This window comes from Danio aesculapii, chromosome 5, assembly GCF_903798145.1.
Source record: "Danio aesculapii chromosome 5, fDanAes4.1, whole genome shotgun sequence".
Lineage (NCBI taxonomy): Eukaryota > Metazoa > Chordata > Actinopteri > Cypriniformes > Danionidae > Danio > Danio aesculapii.
In genome coordinates, this window is record NC_079439.1 from 8,690,182 (window position 1) to 8,716,878 (window position 26,697).

At 36.5% G+C, this 26,697-nt stretch overlaps 1 protein-coding gene across 3 annotated transcripts in view; it reads left to right on the forward strand.

The window, feature by feature from the left end:
• The first annotated feature begins 21,915 nt into the window (after nucleotides 1-21,915).
• Nucleotides 21,916-26,697, forward strand: part of LOC130228847 (serine protease FAM111A) — a 40,134-nt gene continuing 35,352 nt past the window's right edge. For 2 of the 3 annotated variants that reach the window (XM_056457320.1, XM_056457323.1), the window contains exon 1: nucleotides 21,916-22,038. The gene's annotated coding sequence lies outside the window, so the exon portion shown is untranslated. Of the gene's footprint in view, nucleotides 22,039-26,233; nucleotides 26,444-26,697 lie in introns of those variants that run through there. The other variant, XM_056457322.1, reaches the window with a different exon arrangement.

Here is a 26,697-nt window from a genome sequence, read left to right on the forward strand (position 1 = left end):
GAATTTAGGTCTGGGCTCTGGCTGGGCCACTCAAGGACATTCACCGAGTTGTTGTGAAGCCACTCCATTGATATTTTGGTGGTGTGCTTTAGGTGATTGCCCTGCTTCCCAGACTGAGGTCAAGATCACTCTGAAGCAGGTTTTCATTCGGGATGTCTCTGTACATTGCTGCATTCATCTTTCCCTCTATCCCGACTAGTCTTCCAGTTACTGCTGCTGAAAAACATCCCCACAGCATGATGCTGCCACCACCATGCTTCACTGTAGGGATGGTATTAGCCTGGTGATGAGCGGTGCCTGGTTTTCTCCAAATGTAACGCCTGGCATTCACTCCAAAGTTCAATTTTAGTCTCATCAGACCAGAGAATTTAGTTTCTTATGGTCTGAGAGTCCTTCAGATGCCTTTTGGCAAATTCCAGGTGGGGAGTGGCTTCTGTCTGGCCACTCTAGCATACAGGCCTGATTGGTGGATTGCTGCACAGATTGCTGTCCTTCTGTAAGTTTCTCCTCTCTCCACAGAAGAACGCTGGAGCTCAGACAGAGTGACCATCGCGTTATTGATCACCTCCCTGACTAAGGCCCTTCTCCCCCGATCACTCAGCTTAGATGGCCGGCCAGCTCTAGGAAAATCCTGCTGGTTCCAAACATCTTCCACTTATGGATGATGGAGGCCACTGTGCTCACTGGAACTTTCAAAGCAGCAGAAATTTTTCTGTAACCTTCCCCAGCCTTGTGCCTGGAGACAATCCTGTATATGAGGTCTACAGACAATTCCTTTGTCTTCATGCTTGGTTTGTGCTTTGACATGCACTGTCACCCTGGGACCTATAGACAGGTGTCTGCCTTTTCAAATCATGTCCAATCAACTGAATTTACCACAGGTGAACTCCAATGAAGCTGCTGAAACATCTCAAGAATGATCAGAGGAAACAATGTACCTGAGCCCAATTAAAAGCTTCATGGCAAAGGCTGTGAATACTGATGTACATGTGATTTTTCAGGTTTTTATTTTTAATAAATTTGCAACAATTTCAAAAACTCTTTTTTTCACATTGTCATTATGGGGTATTGTGTGCAGAATTTTGAGGAAATAAATGAATTTAATCCATTTTGGAATAAGGCTGTAACATAAAAAATGTGGAAAAAGTGAAACGCTATCAATACTTTCAGGATGCACTGTAGATATATGCTTATAACTATGTGATTAACTAAAATGAAGCATTCAGAGCAGAGTGCATCTACTATTGTAATATATAAACGCAATTGGTTGTTTTGAATATATATATATATATACTCATTTTGCTAGCATAATTGAACTGGAAAGTTTTAAAAAGTGCAGTTCTTTGCATCTTTAAATTTCTTTGTCATTTCACATGCATCAATAAATTTTTTTACATAAAATGCTGGATATGTGTATGTCATTACCTAAAAGAAATATTTTTACTGGAGAACAAATCAAAGCGACGAGATCATAAGAAGAAATCTGAAGTCCATAAAGCTGCTCAGAGCAGAATATGATGTTTAAAGCTTCTCTGAGGTGTTCAAAATAAACTAAATACTCTTTAACAGATTCATCATCACCAATGCGCATGTTGTAAAGGATTTTATGGAGAATCCAAACAGGTTTTCTTCTTCAAAATATCTAGAGGCTGCATTTGATTTTGATCGTCTTGACTCAAAGGTGAAGCTGGTGCCAATCAAGAAACAGATTCCTGCTTACTGTTATATAACGGATGCTAATAAAAGGCGTCTTGACTTTGCTCTTCTTGAATTGGATGCTGCTGATGAAATCTCAGGTCGCCCAGAGTTGCTCAGTTACTACAGCCCTGGGGTTCCTTCAACTGGTGGGGTTTGCATTGTGGGACATCCTGATGGCACGAATAAGAAAATGGATTCCTGCTTTATCGTTGCTAAAGATAAAGCAGCAGAGGCAACGGATGAACACATCTCTAAGAATGTCACTTTCATTCATGTGGTTTCACAGAGGTGTATAGAAGAGAAATGGGACATTTATGGAAACCAGTTTAGTTATCACTCCTGTTTCTTTTATGGATCTTCTGGCTCTCCGGTTTTTTGATGAAGACGAGGAGAAAGGATGTCACACAAAGTGTTATAGAGTATGGCTATACCATGTAATCCAATATGTATATGATTAGAGCTCAGGTGAAGGTTTCAATGAGAATTTCAATGGGGTAGCTTAGTGGTTAGCACTGTCACCTCACAGCAAGAAGGTTGCTAGTTCCATTCCCGGCTGGGACAGTTGGCATTTCTGTGTAGAGGTTGCATGTTCTCCCTGTGTTTGCATGGATTTCCGTCCGGGTGCTCCGGTCTCCCAGTCCAAAGACAAGCAGAACTAAATACACACATTCCTTCACCATAGTGAATGAGGGATTGTATGGGGGTTTTCCAGTGCTGGGTTGTGGCAGGAAGGACATCTGCTATATAAAACATATGCCAGAGTGTGCGGGTTGGTGGTTCTTTCCGCCGTGGCGACCCTTGATAAGGATAGTAAGTGAGGGAGCTTGTCAGTATCTTGGAAAACTACAGTGGTAAAAGCAAGGTGTTTCAGACTCCAGAGAAACAGGAAGAGACCAACTGTGAGATGGAAGTTGTTGAGTGAAGCCATCCATTTCTTTGGGAGGAAACGAGTAACAGCATTAAAGATTAGATTAGTTCATCAAAAGTTAAACATGTTGTGATGTTCCAATCTCCTGAGACCTTTAAATCAAGATATTTTAGATAAAATCTGAGAGCAGGGACCAGAGATAAAGCAGCCCAAAACAGCAAGACCCACACGTCCAAGCAATTACCTATTGATTATTGTCAATTAATTTAGTTAATTAATAAAAAACGTATATTATTATATGATTATTGTCCAAAAATATATATAATCACTTCACAAACAGCAGAGACACACAGAGCCTGTGGCAAGCCATTCAGTCCACCACTGACTACAAGCCTCTGAAAATGTTTTATTCTATAAAAATGTGTAGTAAACATGTCAATATCATGTCAATTTTAAATAAAAGGAGGGACAATTGGTGGTTTATTTTGAGAATAAAAGTGACAACTGGTGGTTGGCTAATCGGGAGGACCAGGAGTATTTCTGGTGGGCCAGCCCGTTTTTTGGCCACAAGGGTCGAGAGCCGGTGTCCCTAGCTGCCTGCACTCTGAGCAGTCGCACTTTTTTCATTCATTTATTTATTTGACCATAGCCTCAGTCTTTTTATTCATTATTTTATAGCATCTCCACTCTTTTTATTTATTTTCTCGCATGAGCAGAAGGCAGCCTGCAGGTTAATGATGTCCAATAAAGAAAATCTATGAAGTTTGTTTCTTGTCAGATGTTGACTTTTAATCTTCACTCAGAGATACATAATCAAACTAAAATAAATAAAATATAACCTCAATTTTCAATCATCACGGATGCGGTAAAGAAAACTGCGACTCCGCTGTCTTCTAAAGAATGCACTGCTGTCAGTTTTGACAGACGCAGTTCTTAAAGAGCCCACAGTTTTTAACATGCTACATATCCTCAATGCCAAATGCAAAGCTACCCTTAAATGTTCTCATATTTATGACAAGTATTTGAAGTTATAAAGCAGCTGTTTCCTTGAAAAAAGACATGCTAGTGTCAATACATTTAATCTTTATTTTATACATGTAGCTTAATTCATCTTCGTATTGTATTTGGATATGAGCACTAACTCTTACAGAAAATAGATTCTGATACGGTAAAACATTGCATTGTGTTAACTGTTCAGTTAAATCTTCACTGTGAAGTACTGAATTGAAAATTACTTTATTTTGATATAGTCAGTCGTCGTGAACTGAAGTGGGCCGCTCTAAGGCTTGAAACTCCAGGGCTGAAAAGGAGTTCCACTTCGGCCCTGTGTGGGGTCACTTTTGTTTGGAGCTGCTGAAGAATGAGTTCATATGTAAAACATTGATTGCATATGTAAAACACACTTATGAAGTTATATCTGTGGGAGGCTTTCAGGAGAGTGAGTGACTTGTTATCAAATAAATGTACCATCATTGGAATGTAAACACTCAGAAGGTATTGAATCTATGGAGAGAGAACTTTGGTGTGAAAACAGGTGTTTGCATTGCAGGGGACAGGGCCCAGAAAAACATGGACCGCCTAAAGATATACTGAACTTCTCATTAAAGAGAAAACATCCTAAAATGGTCAAAGTTAAAATGAGAACACCTAGAGGTGGGGAGGAGAATAACTGTATAAAGATTTCGAAGAACACAGATACTTTAGATTTGTCCTGGGGGAGAGACTGAGATGGCTTTGCTCCAGACTGTCTTTGCTTTTTTGGAAAATATTCCAATAAAGTATATTCAAAGAAGATATAGAAGATTAAATATCTCTAGAGGATTGGAATGAGGCATATAAGCTCACAAACCATCAACAGTAGCCTGAAACTCGTACAGTACAAATGGTTAATGCGAACATATTTAACTCCTATAATATTTCAGACACCTGTATAAAGTGTAATAAGGTAAGAGATACACTTTACCACTATATATAGCAGTGGCAGACTGGGACAAAAGTTCAGCCCTGGCACTGTATCCACACCGACACAGCCCCACTCACGGACACGCACATTCACTACTTATATTGGTGTACAAATGGTGAGATAATATAAGCAGTACCACATGTAATAAATATTTAAACATTTAATGTATGTGAGTGGAACAAAAACAACTAATTTATAACTAATTTATGCATACATTCATTTTATTTTCGGCTTAGTCCCTTTAATAATCTGGGGTCACCACAGCGAAATAAACGGCCAACTTATCCAGCATATGTTTTGGAAAACACCCATACACACACATAATTTCACACAGAAACACAAACTGTTCCAGCAGAGGCTCAAACCAACGACCTTCTTGCTGTGAGGCGACAGTGCTACCCTTTTTTTTTTTGCTTTCTCTGAATTTTTTTACAGTCCATCTCTGTGTTGCACTTTCTGTTTGTTTGACAATCTTGCCAGATTTTGATTACGTCCACGTAACCTCTGATTAGGTCGGATTGGGTCGGCCCATCTCGAAATTTAGCCGGCTGTTGCCAATTGGGCCAAATAATTAACATTTATGAATATTACTACTATTATCATCATCCTCATACTCACATCTTGGAAGAGATAAAAGCTGCCTGCATGTAAAAACGATACATCAAAAAAAAAACTGACCGGCCCACATTTAAAAAATAGTCTGGCCCTTCTGGCGTTTGCCAATCCACCCTGTGTGAAAGTGAAACTCTTTTGGCAAGATGTTATTAAAATGATTGACCAAATTTGATCAAAGAAATTACCATTGGATCCTAAAATTTTTATCCTGGGTATATATCCTGTCAGCCCTCTCGTACAAAGCAAAGAGGATTCATAGACATGTGTATTTTACATATATATATATATATTTTGGAAAGTAGAGTAAAGAAATGGCATCACATATGTCAATGGAAAAGATTACATACATTGTCAAAAAGAAACAAATGGTGTTTGAAGATATCTGGAGACCTTTAAATAACTTCCTGGAGTACAATGTACTTTAAATGTTGTCAGTCTGCTATAACAAGAACAAGAGGCAGTAGGGGGGTATCATAGTCTAAACATAGACTTGGGAAACACTCTTTACCTAATTTAAACATATCCTTTTTTTGTTTGTTTTTTGTTCTCGGTTATTTATTTATTTATTTTTTAAGGGAATGTGTTGATGGGAGGGAGAATAGGGTGTAAAAAGTTTGCTGTGTCTTCATGATTATTATTCTGTGACTGTGTAATCTGTTGTGATATGCAAATTGAAAAAAGTAATAAATATAGTTTAAAATAAAGTATAGTCTTCAGATATTCATAACCTCCAGACCGAGTTTGATTCATTAGGAGAAAAGCCGGAAACCACGACACCTCCAGGCTTGTGATGATGATGCATCCCTCCCAGACGGACTCAACCACTTTTGTTCACGGTTTGAATTGCAGAATAAAACACTGGCACAAAAACTACCCTCAGCTCTCAACGACCTGGGGCCTCATGTATCAACGCTGCGTAGGTACAAAAACTTTGTGTATGCCAGATTTCACGCTCACGTTTGGATTTAATAAACGAAGTGAACGTGAGAATGTGCATTGGTCCACGCCAACTTCAGGTCTGGCGTACAGTACGTGCATTTCTTGTGTGTGTTTGTTTTATTTTCAGTGACGCCTCCTAGAGGCAATTGTGTTAAATTGCACACTACATAATATCTTTTGGCTCGTTTCCACTGACTGTTACGGTTCGGTTTGGTACGGGTCACCTTTATCAGGCTTGCGTTTCCACTACCAAGTGTACCCTTTTGGTGGGCGTGGTGTATGACAGAAAGTTTCAGTCGACGTCATTCTCGCTGGAGAAAATGTCTACAATAAAGCTGTACGGGTCAATTACATATCATATGAGAAGCACTTCTCACAAAACAGATGCTTCATACACATAAATACTTGTGTAGAAATGTTTATTACTAACTTTTCTATGAACATGAGTTGATTATAACTGCAGATCAATGACAAAACAGCCTACTGTAACGTCTGTAATTATATTAAATAACTAAATAAATCAACATATATAAACACATACAGCCCCTACAGTCTCCGATATGTTACCAACTACAGAAGAACTACACACAGCAGACATTTAGTGCTTATTTAGGTTCAAAAACAACAAAAAATATAGTGTACAGTCAGTGCAAACCTCTCATCTGTGTCTGTAATCTTCAGCAGCACATGTAGCCTCTGATAGAGAGTAATTCCGTCATTCCCAGTTCATATTATTCCAAAATGTGAAGATAATAAGTTAGTTATACATGGTATTTTGTTCATGTTTGCTGAATAATAATGTGCTCCTTTTTTTCCGGCTTCTCCTTTGTTTCTTCACGCTTCACTCTCGCGTTTGTCAGTGTCTGACAGGATCGGGTTTCAAAAGCACGTCAATAATCAAGCGCAGGTTATTATCATCAGCTCAAGATGTTTGTTATTTCAGATATAATGTTAAGACCCACGGCGAGCGCTAGCAAGAAAGCGAAACCGCTCGCGCCTCAGACTGGCTCGTAAAAAACTACGGGCCACAGGGTAAATCTGCTCTTCTTCTTGGATTTGTGGCTGTCCATCAAGATGACGACAAGGTTTGTTTGAGCCCAGATCGACCATGGCTCGTTATTATATGTATTTATAATTCCGCTAAAATCTCTCGCTGTGTTTTTCAAACATGGCGGGTTTTTTGTTTTCATTCTGGCTTGTTGCGTAAGCGAATGACGTATCTCTGTAAACCAATAGCGTTCAGCTGCGCGTGTGGCTCCGCCTTTTGGTACCCTTTCTCGTGTTTGGTACCCTTTTGAAAGGGTGCCGAAAAAGTGGTACGGTACGGTTCAGTTCGGTACGCTTTTTGACAGTGGAAACGGCCATAAAAGCGTACCAAACCGAACCGTACCGTACCACTCAGTGGAAACGGGCCATAAGCGGGCCCTATTACTTCAAGGCGGAACTACGTCACGAGTCTGCGTGCAAGTAGCGCATCCCACAGACCTCAGAGTCCAGGCGCCGGTTGACGTTGCGTGTTCAGCTCCTCCCCCCTGCACACTGAACTCCTTAATCTCTAGACTTGTAACAGAGCACTTATTTTATTTACTTACATGAGTTATATTTTAGCTATATTATTATTAGTTATATATTATTTTATTATATCCTTTTATCTAATCCTGTATTGTATAAAAAATTTATTAGAGTCCTATATCCTATACGATCATAATTAAACTCATACCCCAATAGGTATCCTATATCTTTATCTTCCTTTCCTTTCTCCTTAAGATATTCAATTAGTTCCTTTCTTTCTTCTCTATATTTTAAACATTCATATATTACATGCTCGATTGTTTCTTTAACATCACAAGATTCACATAATCCATTCTCATGTACACTAATTAAAAACAATGAATCATTCAGTCCAGTATGCCCCAGTCTCAGTCTGGTAATTATCCCCCCTCTTCCTTCCTATTCTTTCCATGAATAACCATTTTATTGTCTACATTCTTTTTGATTTTATATAGATCTCTTCCCTTCAAATCTGTATTGCATACTCCTTGCCAATGTATTGTCACATTTTTCTTAATAATACTTTTAATTTCTCCTTTACTTAATGGAACATTAATATTTATTTCTTTTCTTTTAGTCGCATTTTTAGCTAATTCATCACTTATTTCATTTCCCACCATCCCTATATGTGCTGGAATCCAACAAAACCCAACTAGAATTCCTTTCCTTTGGATTCTCCATATTAATGTAAATACTTCAGTCATTAAATCTTCTCTAGATGACTGATGACTGGCTAATGACTTTAATACTGAAGCAGAGTCTGAGCAAATCACAACTCTGTCTGGTGTCACTTCTTCTACCCACATAAGTCCCATAATGATAGCAACCATTTCAACAGAATATATTGACAGTTCTGATGTTGTTCTTTTTTTTATAAATACCTCCAAATCAGGAACATACACTCCTATTCCGGTCACACCCTTATCTGGGTCTTTAGATCCATCAGTATACATTTGTGTACTCCCATAAAATTGTCCAACTATATGCTTATATACATTTTGTTTAAGTTTACCTGATTCCCCTTACAAAAAAACCCCGCAGGAATCCTGCAGGAATATTATGCAGATTTCCTACAGGATTTTCAGCTCATTTTCCTGTAGGAATACCTACAGGTCTATTAAAATATACAGTTCCAGCAGGATTATTGTGCAGGATAGATATGAAGTTAGAAAAATTTCACAATGAAACAATGTATTTTCACAAATTATTTATTAAAATTAAAAAAAATTGAAAGAAAAAAAAAAGCAGGCCAAAGCAGAATCCAATTCACAGCAGGCTGCATTTACTCCATTTTCCTAAAAAAAAAAAGTAAAAAAAGTTTCCTGTAAGTGGTATAGTTGGTGTAGGGCAGAATACAGTCTGTACAGTATAAAAACTATTACAGCTATGAAGAATCCCCATGAACAACCAATAGACTCTTTTCACAAGACTGTAATGTGTTTAACGGTCAACAGCATCCTAAATACCTTAAAGTTTTTAATATTTAGAATTTTTTAAACTTATGTACATTTATATGTATTTATATATAACACAATCTTTATGTCAAATTACAAAAAACGAATGATCGCTTATGCGAGGAGTATCTAATGAAGTGTCTATGGGGACAGGACAGTAAATCTGACATTATTCTCTCTTCTGGCTGCCGTTACCACTCTCACACTATTTTCCTTTTCTGAAAGTATTGATTACACCATCCTGGAGTTTTTCTTTTATTATTTCAGTAAATAGAATTGTAAAAAAAATGTTTGTTGTACTGCTGCTAAGAGCACGCAAATGTGAAAATGGTCCATACAAGTGTGTGTGTGTGTGTGTGTGTGTGTGTGTGTGTGTGTGTGTGTAAACAAATTATTACCTTACTCGTAACTTGTGCTCATCATTTACTTTTTCCCTGAGTGCTGCTCTGATCATTTTTATTGGTACATCTGGAAATTTCTTCTGTACTGTGTCTGCAAATTCCCCTCTCCTGAACATCCTCCTCCTGAGAGTTTCTTTGTTCTCTAAAGAGAAATAAATAAAGTTGAAAATACATATCTTCAATCATGATTAGGCATGGGCCGGTATAAGTTTCGGTGGTATGATAACTTTGGATAAAAATATCACGATATTGTGATTACTGCTCTAAAATAAGTTATTTTTAAATATCTGAGTAAAAAAACAACAACTTAAACACAATATATTTTAGTTTAGGAAAGATTTAATATATTTTGTAACAGTAAACATGTCAGGCTAAATAATTACAATAAATCATTGACTTCTGCTGTCTTCATTAGTTTCAAAAACACAGATTTCTTTACAACACATAAAAACCTTTACAAATACCTTAGAAATGGTCTAAAACTGTGGCTGGTGAACTTTCATCCTCATCGGCAACATCCACAACATCTCCAGGTTCAAAGTTATTTTTCAGTAGGTTCTTTTTAGGAACAATGTCAGGTCGCTCCATTCATTCCACTAGGACCCATGTTTTGCCCATTTTCTAAAATAAATAGATAGATATATAGACAGACAGACAGACAAACCCACACACACACAAACATATATACACACAAATATATATCATTCATTTATCTGGTGGCTTCAGCTGACTGTATCCATGACAACAGTTTTACCTTATGTCAACCTGCAAACAGGTAGTTTGCTGTCCGACCGGCGATCAAAATGATTTCTGAGGTAACAAAAAACTACATTAGCATCAATTATAAGCAGTAAATGATAAAAATATAATTAATATAGCCATTTTTTAAATTAAGTTTTGATATAGGCGCCGGCGGTAGTAGGCCTGGGTATATTACGTTAGCAATATACTAGTATTGTTAAGGTGATCTCGGCTTTAAAAGGAAAAAAAAGCATTTGTTTTTGGTTTTACAAAGCAATTTACTGATTTAACGTTAAAATAGATCAGTAATTATAGCACTTTAACGATAAAATAACTTAAGAAAAGTACTTTACCTTCAGAAGACGGTTGGTGACAGTTGACTGACGTGCATTCGAATCGGCGACGTGAAGCGAGTCATCTCAATGAATCGAATCTTTTCTCTGAATGATTCATTTTACCGGAGTTTATAATGTAAACTACATTGTTACGCCAGTAGGTGGCGAAAACGAGCGTCTTTTCAAGTGTGAAAGACTATCTGTATGAACCTGTGAAGATTTATTAAAGAGCCCATATTATACATGAAATAGGGTCATATTTAGGTTGTAGGGGTCTCCAACAACAGTCTAATATGCATGCAAGGTCAAAAAACACTTTGATGGTCTTATAATCTGCATTTATTTTTACCTAATTATCCCAGCGACTCCCATATGAATCGTTCAGCGATTCATTTGTTCCCAAACCCCTCCTCAGCACGAAGCTAATCTGCGCTGATTGGACCGATGACAGCCTGCTGCGATTGGTCGACAACACTGACAGGCTTCAGCACGAGGCAGAGTGAAATGCCCAGCTGCTAATCTACAATATAAAAGTAGTCACAGTGCATACACGCTTCATAGTGGATTTTGGCTGCCAGTGGGTGAATGTAAACAGACGATGGACTAGAAAATACTGACGACTAACTATTTTATTGAGCAAAAAGTCCAAGAACTGGCGAGGAGGTCACAGTCTTCTTGCTCTTTTCACACACACACACACACACACACACACACACACACACACACACACACACACACACACACACACACACACACACAGGGCCTGCGCGTCCATAGAGAAGCGGCTGAATAGAGAGGGCGCGGCGCTCAGTTATATACGCGAATACCCGTGCGTTACACACACGAGGAGACACAGACACACACACACAGAGGGCCGGCGCGTCCATAGAGAAGCGGCTGAATAGAGAGGGCGCGGCGGTCAGTTATATCCGCGAATACCCGTGCGTTACACACACGAGGAGACACACACACACACACACACACAGGGCCGGCGCGTCCATAGAGGAGCGGCGCTCAGTTATATCCGCGAATACCCGTGCGTTACACACACGAGGAGACAATAATATTGAGCTGAAATATTTTGAAACTTGTCCGTTGCATGTGTGTAAACAGCTGACGATCCGTAATCAAAGCGGCACGCGTCGCGTTTTCAACGTGGCTTTACACGCGATATGAGAATATAAAGAGTTAACCTGATACAGTACACGCAGTTACAAGTAACAAAACACAACTGAATACATAATTTGCAAGATAGAGTAAACGAAGCAATAATTTTAATCGCACGTACTTACACTGGTGAAATGGGGGTAGAAACTGATTCATGATGCACTGATCCATCAGTCTTTACTGATCCTTCCTTTAACAAACTGAAGAAGTCTTCTTTGAAAGCATATAGTTTTCATAAGCACTCAGAACTGCTCAAGGCTGGGCTATATTGCTGATGTTTCATCTTTGATTAGACTGTCCATAATATCCATCTGTACAGCGTGACTTCATTCGACCAGTGTCTGTGTGTGTCTCTGTGTGTGTGACTTTTTTTTCTGTTAGTGGGCGGGGCCGCAGGTTTCAAATCTCCCGGGTTTGCGCGCCCTACTACTTGTGTTTCGTAGCTGCGTCATCGCGAAACACCTAATGACTCGTTATCAAGACGACTCGTTTGAAGCACTATGAGTCGACTCTTTTATAGATGAATCAATAGTTTTAAACACTGTACACTTACAGATTTAAGCCTTAGCTGGATATTTCACTTCACTTAGAGCTATGTTACACACTACATGGAAGGGCATTTTCAAAAACCCATAATATGGGCTCTTTAAAACACACGTATTCCACAAACAATTTATTTTCTTAAAGAAAAAAGTATTTTTATAAAGAATGTTTGTTTTAATTTGTTTAACCAAGTCAATTTGCCAAATAATACACACACATACTAGTAGGAGTCATTATTAACTTAAAATATTGTAATTATTATACGTTTATAATATAGACCTATACATTATTGGCTGCCATGTATTATCTAATTTCAATTTTGCATTTATATCTTATTTTATTTCAAATGTTTATAATAATTTACTCATTAAATTTACTCTAACACTGCAGAAAACACATTATGTTTACCAATCACACTAACAATAACCCTAACCTGCTTTTTTAAAGGATAAAAATGGAATAAAAAGTGTATTTAAAGAGGCACCAGTTCCAGCTGCCACAAAAAAGGCAATGGACACAGAATAACATAGTTTGCTCAGGTCAAAAAGGGATAACAGCAACAAACATTTTAAAAGAAAGAGGGATAGACTCTGTTGAACTCATAAAATGCACAGACATACGTTCAACATGTGTCTACCTCAAGGACCGGCAGGGGCGTAGCAACCGGGGGGGACGGGGGGATACGTCCCCCGCACTTTTAGAGACTGACCATTTAGAAACAGGTGATTAAGAATGTAAATCTTTGGATTTCATACAGCTGTCCCCCCCCACTTTTAAAATGTCCACTGCAGCCCTGAAGACCGGTCTTGCAGTTTTTTTTATTTATTTATTTATTTTTTGCATCCAACCAAACATATGGGAGTTGAATTAAAATAGCTGGATTGACATTTTAATAAATGAAATAAAAAAAGTATAGAAATAAAACGTAAAAGTGTAGAGCTTGTTTGTTTGCATAAATGCATAATTTGAATGGTTTAGAGTAATGGTTGATTTTTATAATTGCCTATAATCTATTCGTATACTTTTATTTATGTATTTATTCATTTTTTGTTTGTTTGTTGTAATGTTTATCTGTTAGAACTCATTTTAAATTGCTACCAACAGAGAGTGACAGAATTTCATGGCCATTTTAAAAGCGAAATCGAGGCTGTGGTGGGAAGAAACCCGGAAGTATCGTTGGGAGTTATATATATATCTTATCAAAAAATATATATCTTATATCTTATCAGCGAAGACAAGTGACACAAATTTATTATTTTACCACCTTCCGAGTGACCCGAAGGTCCATTCTGAATGAATAATGAAAATAAAAAGGGATGTCAGAGCTCATTTTCAGCTAAGTTAAGGGAAATGGCACTAATTAGCTAACGTTTTCTTTCCCAAACACACGGTTTAGATGCCATTTATCAAACTCAAGTTAATTAACTGATTCTTTCACTATATTAGACTTGTCATGATAATGAAATATAAGAAAAACTGTCACTTTCTAACATTTCTAATTTCTAATTTTCTAAAATTTAAGGCACTGTTGATGGCTTTCTTAAAACCGTGCTGATTTGCTATTGTGTTCACGTGCTTGACAGAAATGCTTGTGATTAGCTGACAAGGTCATCAGTTCACCCTCTGCTGTTTACTGAGCACAAACAGGGATGAGCGATCTGCTTGATGACTTGACTGATCTTCACGCTCCAGTCTCCGTGTATCTGTGGTTGCAGTGACGAGCGGTAAACTAAGTGCAAACACAGATACACGGAGACTGGAGCGTGAAGCAGCTGTGAAGATCAGTCGAGTCATCCGCGCTCAGCGGTGCTTCAATATTCTGCCCGAGCATTCTGCCTGAGAGGCGTTTCAAAGATGGCCGCCGAGTTAAAGGACTTGCCTTAAAGGGACTTTGACTCAGTAGAGTAAATTGCTAGCTCAGATTGTTTTTCATCACTGTTAATTTACAGATATTTGTTAACACGTATAATTGTTGGTAATTTAGGAAGCAATACATTCCAATAGTGCTATAATTGTTGTCACTTTCACAAATGAGTTAATTTCACAAGGTAAAAAGAGTAAGTACAAAAGCTGGGATTGTTTACAAGAATGTAACTGTTCATTATCAGAGTTATATTTAAAAATAACAATAAATTATGGAGAAAAAATGAAGATCACTGAAAAACAATGCATCAAAGGCAATATTGTTTCACATGTCCAAGACTCCGATGAAAGGTTAAAAAAAAATCCAGTCCACAATTAGTTTTTATATGGAAAATACTTCATTTTGTGTGTCTTTTTCACTAAATTAGTGACATCATTAATGAATTTGTCAATTAAAGAGTTAAAATCCTGTAATTTTCTCAGCAATTCAGTAATTTTGATCAGGACTGAAGAAGAAAAAAAGCTTTAGGGATCTTTAATATTATTTGTGAATACAAAATTGACAAGTAAACAGTACCATCATAATATTTTTGTCTTAATTTTAATTTATATTTATTCTTCTGGCTGTTGTACACTTATAATATGTACCACTGGCATATTGTGTGAACTGTTTATCTCTTGTTGTAATAGGTGTTCATATGCAATAACAAGGATCAGTGCGTGGATTAGTATATTTCATAATGGTTTATAAAATGACTAGTCCTTTTAGAGAAAAAAATATGATTTGAAATATGCTTGCATTTGTTCATGAAAGTATTATTCACACATTGTTTGTGAAAGTAATATTAACAGCATTTGTAATGATCTATCAGTTTTTAATATACCGAAATAACGAGTTACTTTTGTAACAATTAAATTGTATGCATTTTCAGTAGCACTTTATTACAAAGTCCATTAGTTAATACTTAATATTAATGAGCAAAAGATTTTTTACATTTTATTAAACTTTCTTAACACCTAAGGAATAAGGGCAATATAATGTCATCTTACTGTAAGTTATTTTTGTCTTTAAATGTACCTCTATTTTATTTTATTGGCACTTTTTACTCCCATAATTCATGTAAAGCATCATGGGATGTAAGAAGTATGGATTGTTTCAGGTTTTTCATGAAATAATTTGTGATTTGTCCTTCACAGAAACACTGAACAAAAAAAATGAAGAAAATGGACAAAAAGAAGAAAATGGACAAAACGGGGAGCCATAGCTTTCGCAAATTCTTAGTGGTGACAACATTTCAATGTTGCCATATTTATATCATTTATACTGAACTGAAGTGTTAGTCTGTTGTCTGTTGATTTTATTATTATTATTATTATTTTATTTCAGGAAATGCCGACTGACAACAGCAGTGGAGCCAGGAGGATCTCACAATCCAATACAAATGTTCAGGTATATTATAATAATAATGATGCTAATTATTATAGTTGAGTTAACTAAGAATTTACAAATACCTCTACAGTGTTTAATTATTGTATAGTTTTAGCAAATGAGCATTATTGTGAAGTCTCACAACAGATTTGGTCCATCAGCTTGGGTACTATATTAGGGGTATTACAAGAGAGAGAGAAAACATTAAACAATGCAAAGTACAATAATAGTACATATGATTAAAAACATCGCATTATAAACAGAAGCTTTTATTGATTCAGTTTCACTATGGGGGAAAAGTCTGAGTATGGAATAATCTTACAGAAGGGTTTTTCTCAAAAACTTGACTGAAGTTATGAAGTAAGTTTGAAGTAATAACTTCATTATATGTGGTATTTTCCCATGCAGAATTTACTAGACTGCAAGTAGAAAAAAAAAATCAGTTAATTAACAGTTTCCATATATGATGATGAAAGCCTTTATTTGTCACATACACTTTTACATCTAGCGAAATGTATCTAGCCCCCTGACCAAACACAAACATTACACATTTCAGGGGAAGACAGGTCAGATGCGGTAGCATATATGCTGCATTTACACTGCACTGTTCAAGTACCTCAATTCCGATTTTGTTTTCCCATGTGGCACAGATCGGATGTGGCCCATGTTCGTGTAAGCAGGAACAAATCACATGGATTCCAATTTACTCAAATCAGATTCAGGCCTTGTTCATACGTGTCTGCAGTGTAAGCAGGTAGATCGGGTTTTCACCTGTCAATGTGAGTCGTGCATCCTTAAAAACCATAGCGAATGACGTCAAGTCTGACACTTTCATTTCAGAACAGACTTCAGCCGAGTCCCAAACCTTAAATCTCATACATGAGGATTTAAACAGCTTTTATATTGTCATATAGCACAGGTATTAAGCATGTTAACGAGAGAGAGAGAGCTCAATGTCCACCACGAAACTAATATAAAACTAGTCCATACATCACGTGCATAAATCATGCCATGGACATTACATTAAGTTGCCTAAAGGTTTAAAAAAGCCTATATATCAAAAGAAGATGGACAAATGAGAACCTTTCTGTCATAAACTATAGTAAAACACCTTGTCAAAAGCTGTGAACAGATTGCATACAGGAATAGAGAAAAGAGCACTCTTTAATTATCAGCTGTTAATCAGCGCCCGCTCGTTTTTTTTCCGGGTCATTGCGTCTTTGCCGTGTGCTGTGTAAATGCAGACGATCAGATACGAGTCACTTTTAAAAGATTATGTAAGCAGGTCAGCAAAAAAAATTGGATACAGTCACAAAATCGGAATTGACCATCAAGATCTGCAGTGTAAATGCATTCGGGGAAGGAGGCGGAAAAAAGGCCCTCTCAGACTGCCGTTGAAGTAGGGCAGTGTAGATCCGGGGGGGGGGGGGGGGGGGGGGTTGGGGGGGTGGACCAACACATAAACACAGACATACTGTAACATCGCAACAGGGGATGTGGATATAGTTTGAGAAAGGCGGCAGCCATCTGGTCCTATATAGTGATTGTGAATTGTATTATGGGATGTTGATTTCAAGCGTCAAACCGGAAGTCATTCATTTCTAATGGAGAGTAGTCCGGGAACTGCGTAGAGTTCCGATCATCGCCGCATGCAGAAAATTCGGATCCAATTTGAGCTGCAGAGCCGTTAAAATATTAAATGGCTCCGGCCGACTGAATGTGATGTAATGTTGTCCAAGCAGGTCTGTGTGCGAGAGATGAGAAATAGTAGTTTTTTTCTTTATTTTTTGAATCAGAAAAGGTCTACATAAAAAAAAAAACCTTTATATTCATAAATGAGCAATAAAAATAAAAAAAAATTAATGTTGTCTCCACATTCCCTGAAATTTTTTGCGGTCTATGAGTTTCTAGTATTTATTTTTATTCATTCAACCATGGTGAACAGACAGAGAATAAAGGCTCTTGCTTTTGCACTCCTTTATTTCGGACACTGCAAGAATCAGCTTCTCTCTCATGGTGCTCGACAAAGCTGAAAATTCTGTTCAACTGCCTCAAAGGGGTATATTTCGATGGTTGTGTCTGATGGTCGTGTGCAGTGGAAAGGCGGCTTGACTGTGTAGTAAATGCTGCAAGAGGTTTACTTGAACTGGCTTTACTGACAAAATGTGCATGGTAACCAGTTTCTATTAATCACCCAGCCCTAGCTTTACACTTTTGTTTTTTTTTAAATAAAGTGTTCATAAGTTTTCCTTGAAATTTCTGGTTTTGATGTGATTGTGGGTCTGTTTCATAATCAAAGCAGAACAATGAGATCTCATTTGGCAAAGTCCAAGTATACAGTTATAGTTCAGTTTTTCCATACATGCTTGTGTTTGTATATTCTCTTACACAACAAGATCACTCATATAATTATTTTACATGTTTTATTCTATTCAGTTTTTTTTATATTAATGTTTAATGCTGTTTTTATGATTTACACATTTTCATAATCATCGTCTATGAATCACATACTGAAAGTACTTTGGGCAGTGGTGCTGTCAATGGGCAATCAGGTGAGACACAGGGCAACTGGATCCAGATACAGTTAAGCATATAACAAATTATATTACAAATTCAGCTTTGATTGACCTCATTTCAGTGTCCATATACCTTGACCTATGATTTTTCACCTTGCTGTTCAGACTGAATAATTTCTTTGTACAATTTCTAACATAAACGTGAATGAAAGAAAGCATAAGGAGTTTGTGTTATTGTATTCCTTGTACAACAGGAATTTCTGGGCTAATTAGATTTTTTGTAGGCCTATTTATGCAGTATATATTAATATATTTAACTTTGAGAACAAACCAAAGAATGTATATGAACATGTTGCATAAATTCAGTAATATATTTAACAGCAGGCTTGTATAGGCCTACTAAAAACATCACCAAAAAGTCACCAGAGTACTTGGCAATGCATGCAAATACACACATGGTCCTCAGCACATCCTTTTGGGCTCATACATTTCTAAAATAAAGTCAACACTATTAAAAATTCACATAATCCCTTGTATTAAAGAGGCATGAAACCACTATCATTCTTGAGTAAACACAAAAACTTTATTACTCTATAGGAAGTGGTAAAATTCAAATGACTCAGCAACAGTTAAAACGTCAGAGGCCTGCTTTTTAAATTTCCTATAGGGTGTGGAGAGATTGAGTGAGATGAAACAAAGAGAGCGACACTTTCCAGCCTCCTCAAGATAAGACTGAACTAATACGCTTTATGTTTTTTTAATTATGGTGGCTTGAAAAGCCAGCATACTGTTATCTATCTTAAACTTCTTCTTCTTCTTCTTCTTCTTCTTCTTCTTCTTCTTCTTCTTCTTCTTATTCTTCTGAGACTAATTTCTAAGTGTATCTCCTCCTAGGCCTTTCAAGCTACATACTTCAAACTTTCGTCAAACCTTCAAACTGGTCTGACTCGGGTTGCTATATCTTTTCTAACTGATCCGACCTTGGGTTTTCCGAAAAACGACCCAGAAAAATCCCAAAAGTCCCATTGACTTAACATTGGGTCAAACTTTGTGAGCTCATAACTCTGCATCAGACTGTCCTACAGACTTCTAACTGGACTCATTTAACTCAGTCTAGCCAGCAGCCAATAACTGATGACTATTAACTTACTAGCCACTCCCTAGCAACCACTTACAGCACCCTAGCAACTGTCCCATAGACTTCCATTGTAAAAGACTCCCATTTACTTAACATTGGATCAACCTTTGTGAGCTCATAACTCTGCATCAGACTGTCCTACAGACTAGAGTCTGGCCTCATTCAACTCAGTCTAGCCAGCAGCCAATCACTGATTACCTTTAAACTTACTAGCCACTCCCTAGCAACCAATTTCAGCACCCTAGCAACTGTCCCAGAGACTGTGACTAGCTAGTCTAACACACGCTAACAGTTTAAACTTCCTACTGACATGCTAATCTTGCTAGAAAGGTGCTAGCAACACGATAGTGACATGCTAGTCATGCTAGTAACATGCTAATTCATGCTAGAATCATGCTAACAACATGCTAATTCATGCTAAAAACAAGCTGATTCATGCTAGAATCATGCTAGTAACATGCTAGTTACATGCTAATTAATGCTAGAATCATGCTAGTTACATGCTAATTCATGCTAGAAACATGCTAATTCATGCTAGAATCATGCTAACAACATGCTAATTCATGCTGGAAACGTGCTAGTAACATGCTAAATCATGCTAGAAACATGCTAGTAACATGCTAGAATCATGCTAGTAACATGCTAATTCATGCTAGAATCATGCTAGTAACATGCTAATTCATGCTAGAATCATGCTAATAACATGCTAATTCATGCTAGAATCATGCTAGTAACATGCTAATTCACGCTAGAATCATGCTAGTAACATGCTAATTCATGCTAGAAACATGCTAGTAACATGCTAATTCATGCTAGAATCATGCTAGTAACATGCTAATTCATGCTAGAATCATGCTAATAACATGCTAATTCATGCTAGAAACATGCTAATTCATGCTAGAATCATGCTAATAACATGCTAATTCATGCTGGAAACATGCTAGTAACATGCTAATTAATGCTAGAAACATGCTAGTAACATGCTAATTCATGCTAGAAACATGCTAATTCATGCTAGAATCATGCTAACAACATGCTAATTCATGCTAGAAACATGCTAGTAACATGCTAGAATCATGCTAGTAACATGCTAATTCATGCTAGAATCATGCTAGTAACATGCTAATTCATGCTAGAATCATGCTAATAACATGCTAATTCATGCTAGAATCATGCTAGTAACATGCTAATTCACGCTAGAATCATGCTAGTAACATGCTAATTCATGCTAGAAACATGCTAGTAACATGCTAATTCATGCTAGAATCATGCTAGTAACATGCTAATTCATGCTAGAATCATGCTAATAACATGCTAATTCATGCTAGAAACATGCTAATTCATGCTAGAATCATGCTAATAACATGCTAATTCATGCTGGAAACATGCTAGTAACATGCTAATTAATGCTAGAAACATGCTAGTAACATGCTAATTCATGCTAGAATCATGCTAGTAACATGCTAATTCATGCTAGAATCATGCTAGTAACATGCTAATCCATGCTAGAATCATGCTAGTAACATGCTAATTCATGCTAGAATCATGCTAATAACATGCTAATTCATGCTAGAATCCTGCTAGTAACATGCTAATTCATGCTAGAATCATGCTAGTAACATGCTAATTCATGCTAGAATCATGCTAGTAACATGCTAATTCATGCTAGAAACATGCTAGTAACATGCTAATTCATGCTAGAAACATGCTAGTAACATGCTAATCCATGCTAGAATCATGCAAGTAAAATGCTAATTCATGCTAGAATCATGCTAGTAACATGCTAATTCATGCTAGAATCATGCTAGTAACATGCTAATTCATGCTAGAATCATGCTACTATCATGCTAATTCATGCTAGAAACATGCTAATTCATGCTAGAATCATGATAGTAACATGCCAATTCATGCTAGAAACATGCTAGTAACATGCTAATTCATGCTAGAATCATGCTAGTAACATGCTAATTCATGCTAGAATTATGCTAATAACATGCTAATTCATGCTAGAAACATGCTAATAACATGCTAATTCATGCTAGAATCATGCTAGTTACATGCTAATTCATGCTAGAATCATGCTAGTAAAATGCTAATTCGTGCTAGGATCATGCTAATTCATGGTAGAATCATGCTAGTTACATGCTAATTTATGTTAGAATCATGCTAATAACATGCTAATTCATGCTAGAATCATGCTAGTAACATGCTAATTCATGCTAGAAACATGCTAGTAACATGCTAATTCATGCTAGAATCATGCTAGTAACATGCTAATTCATGCTAGAATCATGCTAATAACATGCTAATTCATGCTAGAAACATGCTAATTCATGCTAGAATCATGCTAATAACATGCTAAATCATGCTAGAAACATGCTAGAAACATGCTAGTAACATGTTAATTCAAGCTAGAATCATGCTAGTAACATGCTAATTCATGCTAGAAACATGCTAGTAACATGCTAACTCATGCTAGAAACATGCTAGCAACATGCTAATTCATGCTAGAATCATGCTAATTCATGCTAGTAACATGCTAATTCATGCTATAATCATGCTAGTTACATGCTAATTTATGTTAGAATCATGCTGGTTACTTGCTAATTCATGCTAGTAACATGCTAATTCAGACTCGGCTTTTCAAGCCACCATAAAGTTTGTCCTCAAACTTTAATATCTAGTTATTTAGTTATTACCAGGTAGCTACGGAGTACAGTTTGTGCCTGGTGGCTGGTAGACTGCTGTGTAGGGGAAAAAATAGAAAGCAGAAACATTAAAGAAGGCGCCCAGAAACTCAGTTTCTCGGACAAACAGGTAAAGTTGACATGTTTCTTTATTTCAGATTGCCGCTGTGAAATCTTAACAGACTACATTAACTTGAAGGTTCAGTCAAGTGTTTCCTTAGAATTATATTTTATTCACTGAGGTTGTTTAAAATGACAAACAAATCACAAGCGACGTCAATTAAAGAATAATAATAATACAATTTTGCTTAAACTTTTACTGTAATAGCTAATATTTTGAAGACATTTTCTATAGCAAAATATCTGAAAATTTTGAGAGCATTTCCTGTTTCAGAATATTAAAGGGGTGGTCCACTACGATATCAAGTTTTAAACTTTAGTTGTGTAATGTAGCTGTGTGAACATAAACAGCATCTTTTAGAGCCATATTTATTATGCAAATTGTAGAATATTATGTATAGTTATCATTTGTTTATTGCATTTATACTGTCTACAATCAAAAGAATGTTTAAATGTTACTGCATGCTTTAATTATGCCTTTGGTTATTGATGACGGATGACATCATATCCTTGTTGTAAAGAGAGAAAGAGACGGAGTGATACAGTTTTTGATTGTCGTTTCATATTGTATCGTTTTATAAAGATAAAAATATTGTTCCTGCTTTGAAGAACAAATTAAAAGGATCATATTTCAAGCTTGGATAATGGAGTGCCATTATAGCATCTCTGAATGTAAAATACTCAAAGTTCAACGCAAAGGGAGACCTTGGTTTTTACAGAATTAGCTTAGCAAAGCCTACAATGAACGAATTTGAGGACTACAAAAAAATACTTCCGGGCCGAGATCACAAACATACTTTTACCGCGCACACACACACTGCGCAGCTAAGGGGTGTGGCCGGAGGCGCTGTAATGTTATAGCTGAGAGAGAGCTAAAATGGCGTCCAAACGCTGCTATTTCCAAAGAGCTTCTCTGTTTCTGCATTTGGGCTACCAAATGACGCGACACAAAGACAGAAGTGCTTACAGTTCAATATTAATTATGTTTCAGAGAATTATAAAATACATTGCAAGCATGATTTGACAAAACACAGCTTCCAGAATCTCTCCCAGTTCAGTGCTGGATTCGGTTAAAATCTCCTTAAAGAAGGAGCAGCTCCAACAAGCAGAAGCTGTGGACTCACAACCTGTAAGTGTTTTTATTTGTTAAAATTGATCATGATATGTACAGTGTCTAGCGTTAATGGTATGTTGTAGCAAAGATGAAAACAACAGGAAATGCTGGCACCGCTAATGATTTAGCTACACATTCATATTTATCAGTCAAACCGCTGTAAACACACACACACTTCACCAGCGCGTGCAGCGTCTCTCGATGCATGTGCGACTGCATTGTTTCTCTATAGGCAGCTTTCCCTCGTTCTACATCTCATAATGAACTCGCTAAAGATATGTGAACGATTCATATTACTTACACATGCATATTCTGAATATATGTGAAAGACGTCGTGTAACGCGTTGAGAAATACAGGAGAGCTCGTCTAACTTGTGTAGCAGCAGAAATCGCATCCCACATCTTGTGCTTTATTCTCCTGTCAGCAGTGTCACGGTATATTACAGAAAATAACTTAATCCGAGCATCAGAGAAAAAAATAATAAACATCGGTCCCGCGCACATGCGCTTCTCTTTACACGCTTCTACAGAGCCTTGACACACACACATACACGCACACACACAAAGTCGATCTCTCTTAAAGGAGCCGCACCCCATTTTCACTCGTTACAGACACTTGTCAGATGATATTTTAGAGAGCGGGCATTAGGTTGACTGACTGTTTACACAAAAAGCGCGTGCTTGTACAGGCGTGACGTGGAGCTGATCCACGAATCACAGCACATTATGACACATGACCAATCAGAGTCACTTGAGGGCGGGCCTTTCAGAACTTTCAGAACTAGGAAATATATCAGTCGTTTCCATGTTAGCTGAGTAGCTGTCTATAATCAAAGTAAGATTTATTAAAAAAAAACATGATTTCCTTTAAGTGAAACATGAGCACACATTGCTTTGCATCTAATAAACACAACCAAGCTTTAAAATTACATTCTGGACCACCACTTTAATAATGCTTTACAACATACAAGTGTAGAAATGGCCGTGATTTCAACTGTAAAAACAACTGTAAAATGCTTCAGAAAAAATCCGTGACCTGGTTGACAGCATGTTTCCTTAATATATACGGCGAATAACCAGAATTCCCTGCATGGCACTTTTTATGCTTTTTGTTGACATTGATATGGATCTTTTTAGTTGTTTCCTCATTAGTTATGTACATTAGAGATTTATGTTACAGTTAAAGTCAGAATTATTAGCCCCCCTTTGAATGTTTTTTCTTGTTTAAATATTTTCCAATTGATGTTTAACAGAGCAAAGAAATTTTCACAGTATGTCTGATAATATTTTTTCTTCTGGAGAAAGTCTTATTTGTTTTGTTTTGGCTAGAATAAAAGCAGTTTTTAATTTTTTAAAAGCCATTTTAAGGTCAATATTATTAGCCCCTTTAAGCAAAATTTTTTCGACTGTCTACAGAACAAATCGTTATACAATAAATTGCCTAATTACCCTAACCTGCCTAGTTAACCTAGTTAAGCCTTTAAATGTCACTTTAAGCTGTATAGAAGTGTCTTGAAAAATATCTAGTCAAATATTATTTACTGTCATCATGGTAAAGAGAAAATAAATCAGTTATTAGAAATGAGTTATTAAAACTATTATGTTTAGAAATGTGTTGAAAAAATTTGCTCTCCGTTAAACAGAAATTGGGGGAAAAATAAACAGGAGGACTAATAATTCAGGGGGGCTAATAATTCTGACTTCAACTGTATATCCAATGTTGATAAACAATGTTTATTTCAATTGTATGCGTGTTACCATACTGGTGTTTAAGCGTGTTACATATTGGTGCTGTGTGAATGACACTGAGCACCTTCAATACACAGATACATTCTTCTTAATGGGAAAAGTTGTTTGTGATGAGCATTGGTTCACATTATGTAACTTTCTCATCACCACCTGTAAATAGCCGTGTGTTATCGGGTCTATCTGTGTAACAAATGTGTAGATGTTAGTAATTCACAATACAGACATATTACCTCTATAAATTAATGAAATATGGTAGTTTACTGTAAAAATGAGAAATTACTTTTACGGTTTGTACCGCATTTTCAACTGTGAAATACTGGGAACAACAGCTGCCATTTTTTACCATTAATTTTACGGATTAATATTTTGACACTTTACCTAAACGTTTTCTATATGTCATTGCATATGATGTTAGACCTTCTAAACTAACATCTCATGACTATAAAGTATATTTTGCCCAACATGATTAAAAATAGTGAATACACCAATTCATAAAATGTAGAAATTACAAAAAATGAGTGATGACTAGATAAGTTCAATAATATCAAATTTAAGAGCAAAGTGAAAGGTAAACAGAGATCAAATTTGTGGGATTATTGATTGAAAATAATCAGTAAGCAAGAGAGCAAAATCAAGACCAATAGACAGAAAGTACAATGAACTGGATAAAAACTTTTAATATCAGTTATTGATAAACAAATAGATTAACAAGCTTTAAAACTGAAGATTGTAAGTTTAAAAGAGTTAAAGTAGTTTAAAAAGCTCTTAGTTCAAAGATTTTGAGGCTCAGAGAGATTGCTTTGTAGTTGATAGGATGTTGCGTGTTGCTGCAAGATCAGAGTTGAGTTTTGCTTTGCTGGGGTATCCTGTGTGGCTTTTCTCAGACCATGTTTTAGACAAAACTTGCAAGTATGCAAAATATGTGTTATTTCCTCAGGCTTTTGATGATTATAACATTATCTGTCTTTTTTATTATCATTATTATAATGTACATTTGAATATAAAGTTTTTTTTTCTCCACTAAAGCATGTGGACAGGCACCATCTATTGTAGATAAAGAAAATCTACAATAGCCCCTAAAACCTAACTAAGCACATCCTTTTAGGCGTATACATTTTTAAAATGAAATCAACATTACAAATTCACATAATCCCTTTGAATTAAAGAGGCGTACAACCACTATCAATTTTGATGACCTAAACACAAAAACGTTATCACTCCAAGCGCAAAATAAACCTTTGTAATAGGAAGTGGCGCCCACAAGGTAAAATTCAAATGACTCAACAACGGTTATAATGTGGTATCAGAAGTACCCACTTTTCAAATTTCCTATAGGGTGTGGACAGACTGAGATGAAACAGAGAGCGACACTTTCCAGCCTCAAGATAAGACTGAACTAATACGCTTTATGATTTAAATTATTTAGTTATTACCAGGTAGCTACACAGTACAGTTTGTGCCTGGCGGATGGTGGACTGCTGTGTGGGGAAAAAATAGAAAGCAGAAACATTAAAGAAGGCGCCCAGAACCTCTTATTTTCTCGGACAAACAGGTGAAGTTGACATGTTTCTTTATAGTGAGAAGGCTTTTATTATTTCAGATGGCCGCTGTAAAATCGTAACAGACTACAATAAAATGTAAAAATTACAAAAAATCAGTGATGACTAGATTAGTTCATTAAAATCCAATAATATTATCAAATTTAAGACCAAACTTAAAATAACCAGTAATCTAAACCGAAATTAATATATTGTACAGAGAGTACAATGAACTGGATAAAAACTTTTAATAACAGTTATTGATAGA